Raw genomic sequence first — 12,310 nt, forward strand, 5'->3', positions numbered from 1 at the left:
ATCTGCTGTGCAAATGGATGAGCACTGGCATTCTGAACTCATCCCGCTTGGTCAGAAACGGGATTGGAACGTGTTAGAAAAGGGGAAGATAGCACCGCAATTCTCTGACAGGGTCCTGAAGGTCCTGGTTGAGAGGGTGGTCCAGAGGAGAGACATCCTCTTCACAGAAGACCAACAGAGGAGACCACGCCACCAGACACTGCCAGCCTTGCCAGCCGCGTCAGTAACACCTGCAGGTTGCAATGGAATAGCCAGCAATATCGAAGTAAGGTCAGTAATCTTCTCTGCTCTGTCAGGGTAAGTGTCATATTCTCTCTGCTACCTCACACTCACTCTATCTCTGCTGCTGCACCCACCTCCCACCAGCCATTTTCATGACTGTATGTGACACTTCCTTCACTCTATCTTGCTCCCCCTCGCCACAGTCTCCCACAGCATTAAGCCTGCCTGCCCTCTGTACTGCCTTCTCAGTCCTCCTATACATTTCGCCACTTTTCCCTGCATGTACTGGCATAAACAGCCATGCAAACCAATGTCATCTCCGTCATTGCAGCCCCCTCTGCCCACTTTTTGCCAGTTACAGGAGAAAGCAGGGTAAAGAGAGTCCGAACACGTAGAGGGGTACACAACATCTGTGTTCTTAGCCCCTCCCCCAAAAAAGGGAGAGAATCCTGGCTCTTGCAAGAACAGAAATCTGATATGCTTACCTGTCCTGGCCCACTCCTGCCACACTGTATTGTGACTGGCTATTAAGTGCTCTTGGAAACAGCCTAACAAGCTACTCTGTTCAATGGCAACTAGGGATGGGGAACAAATGCTGGTCTTTCAATCAACACCACATCCCATGAACAAATACAAAAAAAAGTGACATCCAGCCTGGTAAGCTATAACCCACAGATTGACACAGGGATCAATGTGGGGCATCAATTATTTAGAATGTACATCAATGACTTAGATGAAGGGACCAAACATATAGTTGCTAAATTTGCTTGTGACAGAAAGTTAATGAGGACAGTCGGCTGCAGAGACTTCCTGCACAAGGAAACTGCAAAGGGATATAAGTAGGTTCACAGATTGGTGTCTAATGTGAAAGAATGTAAACTTGTCCACATTCATAAGAAGAATGCAAAAGCAATATATTGGCTTAAATCTTCCAATTACCATCAAAACAGATTACATGCATGGTAATTCGATTAATAATTATTCCTTGATTTATCAACAAAAGACATCCTAGCCAAGACATCATGGGTGGAGAGGGGGGAGTCAGATCCTGTGGTGAGCATGGTACTGACAGGTGTCAGGGCAGAGGGGCAGAGACTCATAGGGTCACCAAGTGCAACACCCATCTGCCCTGCTGAAAGGATTATCTGGCCATCATCAAACCGTTAAACTGTCCCGAAGCCACATTGATAGCAACTGAGGAAAGATAAGTGGGTGAGCAAGCAGGGATGCAGATAGGGATGGGGGTAGAGATGAAGGGATGAGGGGATAGAGAGCAAGATGGGTGAGTGGGTAGGGAGGCAAATGTGGGGAATGGGTAGGGAAGCAGATAGGGGAATGTGTAGGGTACCACATGGTTCAGCACATTGATGGTGGGCCAGGAGTACTTGTGAAAGGTAAGAGGCTGAGGTGTCCAGCAGGGATATTCAGGTGCCCCGGGTGTGGTTGGGTGTTCGAGGGAGGGGAAAGAGTTGAGTAGCAATGGCAGAAACACAGGATTGGTTGAGTGAAGTTGTGGGGAGGTGCCAGATATCTGGGCATGGAAAAGGAGGGCAATGGGTTTTTGGGAGGGCATGAGGGAAACATGCTAACATCTCCAACTACATCTCATAATTGGAAATTTTGTCAGGTTTCCAAATGCTGAGTAACAGCTCTTCAAATGATTAAACTTTCTGGACAATTAACCATAGAGTGAGTGTATCAGGACTTTCAAGGAGTCCCAAAATGTATCTTTCAAGATGTGTCTAGTCTCTGACTGTCCAGCAACCAGTAGATCTAGTTAAACAGGGAGGGATTGTAGAACAATATTGATGTGCATGCACAGCATTATTTCGCATTTTTAAAGTTTTAGTTTCAACTTTGCCATTGCATGATGTTTAGAAAACTTGAAACAAGCTGATAAAATTTAAATCAGCCTTAGTGCACAATGTTACAACTTTATGATACTGTTTCCTCTGGTACTTTCTGTTAGTTTTTTAGCTGTACATTTTGCTAACCGTTTTCTTTGAGACTGTGAATGAAGTCATCTAAAAAAGGTGGTTTGAATTTAATTCAAATTTCAGAGTCTCATAGACAATCTCAAAAACAATCTTATAACATGTACCCAGTTATTATCAAATGTACAAAATATCCTACTCATGAGTTTTTTTTAATGGAATCGTGGGACATGGATGTCACTGGTTGGCCCAGCATTTATTTCCTGCTCCAAGCTGCCTTCTTGAATCAATGTGTACTCTTCATACTGTCAGAACTGTGAATGGGAAGGGGATTTGATCAGTCTTCTTCAATTGGCCATTTTTCCTTACATATATGGGTACAAATAAAGACAAAGGCACAGGCAAATAAGCAACAGGGAGTGAAAGGGAAGCTGTAACCAAAGGCAGACATGTCACATCTGAGACAAGGCAATGGTACTGTGTAACATAAACCAGTCTAGATTGGTCTCATAGACGACTTCCAATTGGTGAAGAAGGTCAGAGAGAAAGATTTCTAGTTTTCTCCACCAACTGATGTAGACTTTTATTTTATTAACTTCTCCCTGAATATTACACTGTTTTAGGTGGGGCGTGCAATGATTTGGGATGAACAGCAGGTTACAATTTTATGAAATAGTGCATTTTGTTCCTGCCTTTTTTTTAACCCGTTTGTAATTGTAGGATAAACTGCAATTGAATGTTTTCTTTAACTGTATTTGAAAATGAATTCTGTCCTTTGAACAGACACCCTTTGCATTGAGAACCACCTTCCCACTTCTCTGACAAGATATTCATCCCTAACCTCCTTCCCTCACCCTCTGCTATTTTTCTTGCAGAAATCTTCTCTGAGTTCAAACTCTGCAATAGTTCCTTGTCTTCAGGGCTGCTGCAACCATTAAGTGAATGAAACAGTTGCCTGGGGTGACAAGATTTGGGAGTGGGAGTAGCAGCCTTGGTACGCCAGCATTGAGCTCTCAGCAAAAACATAAACTGATCTGTCCCTAAAATGATGTAGAGCAACTTAATACTGTGTGCAGTTCTGGTCTCTCTGCTACAGGAAGGATGTTGTGAAACTTGAAAGGGTTCAGAAAAGATTTACAAGGATGTTGCAAGGGTTGGAGGTTTTGAGCTATGAGGAGAGGTTATATAGGCTGGAGTAATTTTCTCCAAAGCATCAGAGGCTGAGGGGTGACCTTATAGAGGTTTATAAAATCATGAGGAGCATGGATAGGGTAAAAAGACAAGGTATTTTCCCTGGGATGGGGGAGTCAAAAACTAGAGGGCATAGGTTTAGAGTGAGAGGGGAAAGATTTAAATGGGGCCTAAGGGGCAACGTTTTCACACAGAGGGTGGTGCGTGTATGGAATGAATTACCAAAAGAAGTGGTAGAGGCAAGTACTATTACAACATTTAAAAGGTATCTGGATGGGTATATGAATAGGAAGGGTTTAGAGAGATATGGGTCTAATGCTGGCAAATGGGACTTGATTTATCTAGGATATCTCATCAGCATGGACGAGTTGGATCAAAGGGTCTGTTTCTGTACTGTACACCACTATGATTCTATGAGTGCCCAGGAGCAGGGCAATAGATAGTTTCAGTTCAATCCTTCTGGAATTTCTTAAAGCAGACAGTTATGGCAGCTAGCAGCACTTTGCTCATTCTGACTTTGACCACTCTTGGGTATGCTCATTAGTGACATCGCTCAGACCGTTTCTCTCCAAATGCACATCTCACTGACCATTCATTTGCTTTCACTATCCTTCCCCTTGCTTTGCATGCTCACTTATAATCCAATCAATTTACCCCTTCCCCGCATTCTCACTTCTGTTTCCCAATAATGTGCATCATCTCTTGTTTTTGATAAATGTACTACAGATTGGAAAAGTCAGCAATTCCTGCAGCACACAAGAATAACAATGGACACTTGGAGAATTTTTAGAAGTGGAAAGCACTTGAATTGCAATTGCAAAACAAAAAGACTAGCAACAAAGCAATTTTTTGCCTCATTAAACAAGAGGAAAAGTATTGCAGTAAATCTTCCTTTCGTGAGAGTTCTTGAAAATAGCTCCTTTCAGGAACAAATAAGAAGCTGCACATTTCTGATAGTGGGAACTTCTTGAAAGTCACAGATATCTGGTTTTGCTTGACCTTATTAAGGATAAGCATCTTCATAAGAGAAAATAAAATATGACAAACGTACTTTAAGGTTGGAAAGATATAAAGAAATTGTATGAAACACATTGAAGAAAAAAGATTGTAAGGCAGAATCTTATAGGACCTGAAGGATGTGGGTAGGAGATTCAATAGACAATAGACAATAGGTGCAGGAGTAGGCCATTCTGCCCTTCAAGCCTGCACCACCATTCAATATGATCATGGCTGATCATCCTTAATCAGCATCCTGTTCCTGCCTTATCTCCATAACCCTTGATTCCACTATCTTTGAGAGCTCTATTCAACTCTTTCTTAAATGAATCCAGAGATTGGGCCTCCACTGTCCTCTGGGGCAGAACATTCCACACAGCCACCACTCTCTGGGTGAAGAAGTTTCTCCTCATCTCTGTCCTAAATGGTCTACCCCGTATTTTTAAGCTGTGTCCTCTGGTTCGGCACTCACCCATCAGCGGAAACATGTTTCCTGCCTCCAGAGTGTCCAATCCTTTAATAATCTTATATGTCTCAATCAGATCCCCTCTCAGTCTTCTAAACTCAAGGGTACACAAGCCCAGTCACTCCAGTCTTTCAACGTAAGGTAGTCCCACCATTCCAGGAATTGACCTCGTGAACCTACGCTGCACTCCCTCAATAGCCAGAATTTATTTGTAAGGAGAAGGGACAGCAGGCTGGGGGAAAGGGGATTGAGAATTGTGAAGGGGGTGCAACTTTACTTGTAAGAGGGAGAATTAGGAAAACATGGATGGAAATGGATTAACATTGGTAGGCGTGTTTGTCAACAGTCAGGAGCATCCTGGCTTCAAGGGTGATACACTGAATGAACGTACTTGACATGATCTCTTCATGTGCCAGGGGCTAGGTGAAAAGGTGTGCAGATGCAGACTTCTGGGGAGGTGTGAAGCCGAAGGGACTGATGGGAAATGCTATCAGAAAGGGTGATCAGAGCCTTACTGACACATAGAAACAGAGGCTGGAAACCCTATATTGGAAATCAAAACTACATAATGTGATGGAAAATGGCTGCACCCACCCATACCCAGAGTGAGCAGAGTAAGTGCCTTGACCTGAGAGGGAGGGGACTTCAAGATCCATTGATGTGCAGCCCTTTAGAGGGCATCAGCATTATACACAGGGCCATGCACTGTAAAGAACACAGACCTATGGACCTTTAATCCCTGGCCATCTTAAATGGGTCCCTGTATGCTGTTTGCGCTCTGACCCAGAAAATGCTAAGCACTTCACTTGTACCATTGTTTTTGGACACAGAGGCCCAGGCAAGAATAGGAAATGGTTGACCACAAGGGGCAGCAGAACTCATTATCCATATTCTCCTTGTCCATCTTGCAGCAGGCTCTCAGCACAGACATCAATCCACAGTACATCCTGTGTGGGCATTAAATCAGGCATCATGATGGCAGAGCTGCATTTAAGGCTACACAGAGAATCAAACAAACAGATGCATTGCAAAACCAATCCAATTTATACAAATATGATACTTTATACACAGTGCTTGGTCACTTATCCCACTAAAATACCTTAAAAAAATTTCCCACTTATTTTCCCTCTCACTATGTCTTTCCACTGCACAACAGTGGAACAGGATCGCTCAGATGGTTTGGGTGGGTGGCCACAGGGGGCACTCATGCCTGTACAGTTCTGATGTGCTGACGGTCTTCTTTCCAATGGAAACTTTCATTGGCTTCAACTTCCAAATGTGGTGTGAGGGCAGGTAAGGTGGAGGTGGAGTGTCCTGAAACACATGTCTGTGGTTCCACCTGGCACCACCCTGTCTCTTTGTGAAGAAGGGGCACCTCATTTCCCTGCGACCAAGCCTTGAGTCCTGAGGGTCAGTGGTGGTGGGGCAATGGATTTTTGGGTGCTTGATCTGGCTTTCCTTGACAGTCATCAACATGTGCAGCATGGTGGCACAGTGGTTAGCAGTGCTGCCTCACAGCGCCAGAGACCCGGGTTCAATTCCCGCCTCAGGCAACTGACTGTGTGGAGTTTGCACGTTCCCCCCGTGTCTGCGTGGGTTTCCTCCGGGTGCTCCGGTTTCCTCCCACAGTCCAAAGATGTGCAGGTCAGATGAATTGGCCATGCTAAATTGCCCGTAGTGTAAGGTAAAGGGTAAATGTAGGGGTATGGGTGGGTTGCGCTTCGGCGGGTCGGTGTGGACTTGTTGGGCTGAAGGGCCTGTTTCCACACTGTAAGTAATCTAATCTAATCTAATATCCATAGAGGCAGCCAGATGATCAAAGGTTTGGGGCAGTAACATCTCTGTGTGCCTCTCCATGTGGACAGATTTCCTGATTGATGACACCACAGGCTCCTCTCCTGCCTGAGGCTGAGCAGGTACCCCTGAGTGCCAGTGGCCTGGGACATATCTTCCTCAACCATATACAGAGCTGTGAGATGCTCACTGAACTGTGCTCCCAAAATCCCACAGCCTGACACCCCCCCCTGCAGCAATGGAGTAGGTAGTTAATGAGGCAGGATTGGTAAGGTACACTGAGAAATCTCATTAGACCTCATGGCAAAGAAAAACCCTTTCATTAAGCTCAATATAAATGAGACTTAGCCAAAACAGAATCCATAAGATTCAGCCCATTACATCTGCTCACGTTGCCTGTATTTTCCACTCATTCTAGACGGTACACTCAATGTAAGGCATATTAAACAAATGATCATGATCACTCACTTCGTTGAAAAGAGCTTCAGACAATGACAATTGTGACCTGTATGTGTAAAGGAACATTTCATTGAAGCCCTATGGTGTTGGAAGCAGGCTAATCCACCAAACCTGCACATCTTTGGACTGAGGAAGGAAACCAAAGCACCCAGAGGAAACCCCTCCAGACACGAGGAGATTGACACACAGACAGTGGCCCAAGGCGGGAACTGAGCCCAGTTCCTGGGTGCTGTAAGGCAGCAGTGCGAATCACTGAGTCACCACTTCTTGGGATTGTGCAGGTTAGATGGATTGGCCATGCTAAATTACTCATGGTGTTCAGGGATGTGTAGGTTAGATGCATTAGTCAGGGTAAATGTAGAGTAATAGGGTAGGGGAATGTGTCTGGGTGAGTTACTCTTCAGAGGGTTGGTGTGAACTTATTGGGCCAAATGGCCTGTTTCCACACTGTAGGGATTCTATGACATCTTTGACATCAAATTTGGCACTGTATGATAGAATTTCAATAAGAAAAAATGGCATTGCCTATTGAAAACATAGCTAGACAAGGGAAGGATAATGCCTACTTCTTTGAACGTGACTCCCACCCATCCTCCAAAGACCCTATTCTGCCTCCAACAAACTCCTTCCTCCTGGACACCCCATCCTGGCCTCCTACCCTCCTTTGACCTCTTCAGCTCCAATTGCTGTCGTGACATCAACTGCCTGAATCTTCTCACCCACTCCAACCTCTCCCCCTCGCAACACACAGCCCTCTACTCCCTCCACTCCAACCCCAGCCTCACCATTAAGGCAGCAGACAAGGGGGAATGTGGTGGTAGTTTGGCGCACTGACCTCTAGCTCACTGTGGCCAGATGTCAACTCACTGACAGTCCTCCTACTGCCCCCTCAACCACCACCTCTCATCACCAAATCATCATCTCCAAGTCCATCAACAACCTTATTGCCTTGGGAGATCTCCCATCCACAGCCTCCAACCTCATAGTTCCCCAACCCTGTACTAGTCATTTCTACCTCCTACCCAAAATCCACAAACCTGACTATCCCTGTTGACCAATTGTCTCTTTCTGCTCCTGCCCCACTGAACTCATCTCCTCGTATCTTGCCTCCATCCTATCCCCTTTAGTCCAAGAAATCCCCACTTACATCAGGACACCACCCACACCCTCCACCTTCTCCATGACTTTCAATTCCCAAGCTCCCAATACCTCATCTTCACCATGGTCATCCAGTCTCTCTACACCTATATCCCCCCATGAGGAGAGCCTCAAAGACCTCCGCTTCTGCCTCTCCCATGATTCCAATCAGTGCCCCTCCACCGACACTTTCATTCACTTGGCGGAACTGGCCCTCATCCTCAAGAACTTTTCCTTTGAATCCTCCCACTTCCTACAAACCAAAGAAGTGACTATGGGTACCTGCATGGGTTCCAGCTATGCCTGACTCCTCATAGGATACATGAAACAATCCATCTTCAACTATATCGGCACCATGCCCCACCTTTCCCTCTGCTACATTGATGACTGTATCGGCACTGCCTTGTGCTCACATGAGGAGCTTGAACAGTTCATCAACTTCACCCACACATTGCACCCTGACCTCAAAATCACCTGGACTATGTCCAACTCCTCCCTCCCCTTCCTGGACCTCTCCTTCTCCATCTCTGGCAACCAACTTAGCACCAACATTTACTTCAAACCCACCGACTCTCTTGACTGCACCTCCTCCCACTGCCACCACCCACTCTCCAAAAGTATGATCCCATACTCCTAATTCCTTCGCTTCCACCATATCTGATCCCAGGATGAGTGATTCCACTCCAGGACCTCCCAGATGTCATCCTACTTAATTTCCCCTCCCCTGTGATCAACAATGCCCCCAACTGCATCTCCTCCATTTCCCACATCTCCGGCCTCAAACCCCAACTCTAAACACAATCCCCCTGGTCCTCACATTCCACCCCACTGATCTCCAAATCCAACACATCATCCTCCACCATTTTCACCACCTGCAGTCTGACCCCACCACCAAAAATATATTTCACTCCCCACTGTTATCTACTTTCAGTAGGGACAGTTCCTTCTGCGACTCCATCGTTAGATCCACACTCCCCAGCAATCTCTCCTCCACACCTGGCACCTTTTCCTCAGCCGTGGGAGGGTGCAACACTTGCCCCACCCACCTCTCCCAGACCTCCATCCAAGGCCCCAAACAGTCATTCCAAGTCCAGCAGAGATTCACTTACATTTCCTTTAACTCGACTTACTGCATTTGTTGTTCCTGATGTGGTCTCCTCTCTACTGGAGACACTGAACGCTAACAGAGGGACTGATTCAGGGAACATCTATGGTCCACATACTCCAATCCACCCCACCTCACGGTTGCCAGCCATTCCAACACCCTCTCTCACTCCCCCCGACTTCATGTCCATCCTGGGCCTCCTCCGCTGTCAAATTAAAGCCATACACAAAGTGGAAGAAGAACACCTCACCTTCTGCCTCCGGAGTTTACAACCTCATGGCTTCAACATAGAATTCACCTGCCTCCAAATCTCCCCACCCTCCAACTCATCCCAGGCCCAGCCCTTCCTCTCTGCCCCATCCCCTTGACCTGACCTACCTGTTCATCTTCCTTCTCACCTATCTGCCCCACCCTTCACCCACAAAAAACACCCTCCGCCCAACAACAACAATGATCAAGTCCTCCTGGTCCTCACATTCCACTCCAATAATCTCCAAATCCATCACACCATTCTCCGTCATTTTCAGCATCTGCAGTCTAACCCCACCACCAAAAAGGTATTTTCTTCCCCACCCCCATCTGCTTTTCAAAGGGACAGTTCCCTCTGCGACTCCCTCGTTAGGTGCACACTCCTCAGCAACCCCTCCTCCACACCTCCTACCTGCATCCAGCAATCACCCTCCCCCAACCTTTCCCCAGCCCCACCCTCTCCCTCTATTTATTTCTCAGCTCCCTTCCCCCTCCCCAGTCCTGCCTGAAATGTCAGCCCTCCTGCTCTTTTGATGCTGCTTGACCTGCTGTACTTTTTCCAGCTCCACATTGAATCGCCTCTGACTTTCCAGCATCTGCAGTCCTCACTATTTCCAATGATAATGGAAGCAATATTAAGGGGAAAGAAACCAATGTATAATGAAGAATTTTGAATGTTCATCTATGTGCCACATTTGTTGATTGCAGCGCACATTCTTTGGTTGGGTAAGACTTGGAGGCAACAGCTTTTTTTTTACCTAGTACAGTGTAACTGTGCATTTCTCTGCTGCTACACATCCTCCCTAATGTTACAGTGAAACAAAATGAACAAGTTGAATTAATGCCTTGAAACCTGGTTACCAACAACATAATGATTTTTTTTTAGATTAGATTAGATTACATTACATTACAGTGTGGAAACAGGCCCTTCGGCCCAACAAGTCCACACCGACCCGCCGAAGCGCAACCCACCCATACCCCTATATTTACCCCTTACCTTACACTACAGGCAATTTAGCATGGCCAATTCATCTGACCTGCACATCTTTGGACTGTGGGAGGAAACCGGAGCACCCGGAGGAAACCCACACAGACACGGGGAGAACATGCAAACTCCACACGTTGCACTAAACTAGTTGACACTAACAGGAGAGTTTGACAATGCCTCACCAGTGGATGCACGAACTCTTGAAAAAGGCATTCCTGTTTCATGTTTCTGGTTTTTCTTATTCTGTGTTGAAACATCACTCTCAGATCAATATAACTAACAAACAATTTCAGGTGAAAGTATTTGATGCCAATAAGCAACTGAGAAGTACCAAGACGTTTATTGTAGTGTACAGAAGGGTTCAAGGAAATGTGTTAGTTACGTGTGAGCTTGCTGAAGATTTAGTGGTACCAAATCAATTTGAACCAGAATGAATCTGTACTAGGAGAAAGAAGATATATAAAGTAGATGCGGAACCTATTCAGAACCCAAAGAAAATTTCAAGGTGAGTGTTTATAGTGTAGTACTTGACACAGCAATACAATCAATTGCAGAAAGATTAATACAAACACATCCTTTGTTTAGATTCCTGATCAGTTTTGCCGAATAGCAAATCCAAGCAATTATGGAACTTTTTTTTGAAGCTAGAGCAAGCTTTAAAAGATGAGAATCCGAAATATGTATGCTTCAGATTTGTCTAGTGAATTGGCAGTCATGTCAAGACAAGTTCCAATGTATGCATCACTACGAGGTGTACTGAACATTTTCTGAAAAGATAAGCTGACAAAATGGTGTCCTTAACACATATTTTGCTCTCCATATCTGTTGTATCTCCAACTTTCCACAATATATTTCTACTCCCATCCCTCTCACTTTCCCCGGTGGGGTTCTCACTGTTGGGTTTCTGTACCATAGCACCCTGGTCGAATGTACTTTGTAAATAACTGTGAACGCAGCCAGCTATGCTTTTACATTTTGTTTAAACTCCCCATTCCCGTCAACTCAGTAAGGCGCTTGACAAGGTTCCCCATGGGAGATTGGTTAGCAAGGTTAGATCTCATTCAATACAGGGAGATATAGCCATATGGATACAGAACTGGCTCAAAGGTAGAAGACAGAGGGTGGTGGTGGAGAGTTGCTTTTCATACTGGAGACCTATGACTAGTGGAGTACCACAAGAATCATTGCTGGGTCCACTATTTTTAGTCATTTATATAAATAGTTTTCATGTGAACATAGGAGGTATAGTTAGTAAGTTTGTAGAATGACACCAAAATTGGAGGTGTAGTGGATAGCGAAGGAAGTTACCTCAGAGTACAATGGATCTTGATCGGATGAAGCAATGGCCTGAGGAGTGGCAGATAGAGTTTAATTCAGATAAATGTGAGGTGCTGCATTTTGGAAAGGCAAATCAGAGCAGGATTTATACACTTAATGGTAATAGTCCTAGAGAGTGTTGCTGAACAAAGAGACCTTGGAGTGCAGGTTCAAATTTCCTTGAAAGTAGAGTCAAAAGTAGATTGGATAGTGAAGAAGGTGTTTGGTATGCTTTTCTTTATTGATCAGAGTATTGAGTATAGGAGTTGGGAGGCCATGTTGCGGCTGCACAGGACATTGGTTAGGCTACTTTTGGAATATTGCGTGCAATTCTGGTCTCTTTCCAATTGGAAGGATGTTGTGAAACTTGAAAGGGTTCAGAAAAGATTTACAAGCATGTTGCCAGGGTTGGAGGATTCGAGCTATAGAGGCTGAATAGGCTGGGGCTATTT

Source organism: Chiloscyllium plagiosum, chromosome 23 (assembly GCF_004010195.1).
Source record: "Chiloscyllium plagiosum isolate BGI_BamShark_2017 chromosome 23, ASM401019v2, whole genome shotgun sequence".
Classification (NCBI taxonomy): Eukaryota; Metazoa; Chordata; class Chondrichthyes; order Orectolobiformes; family Hemiscylliidae; genus Chiloscyllium; species Chiloscyllium plagiosum.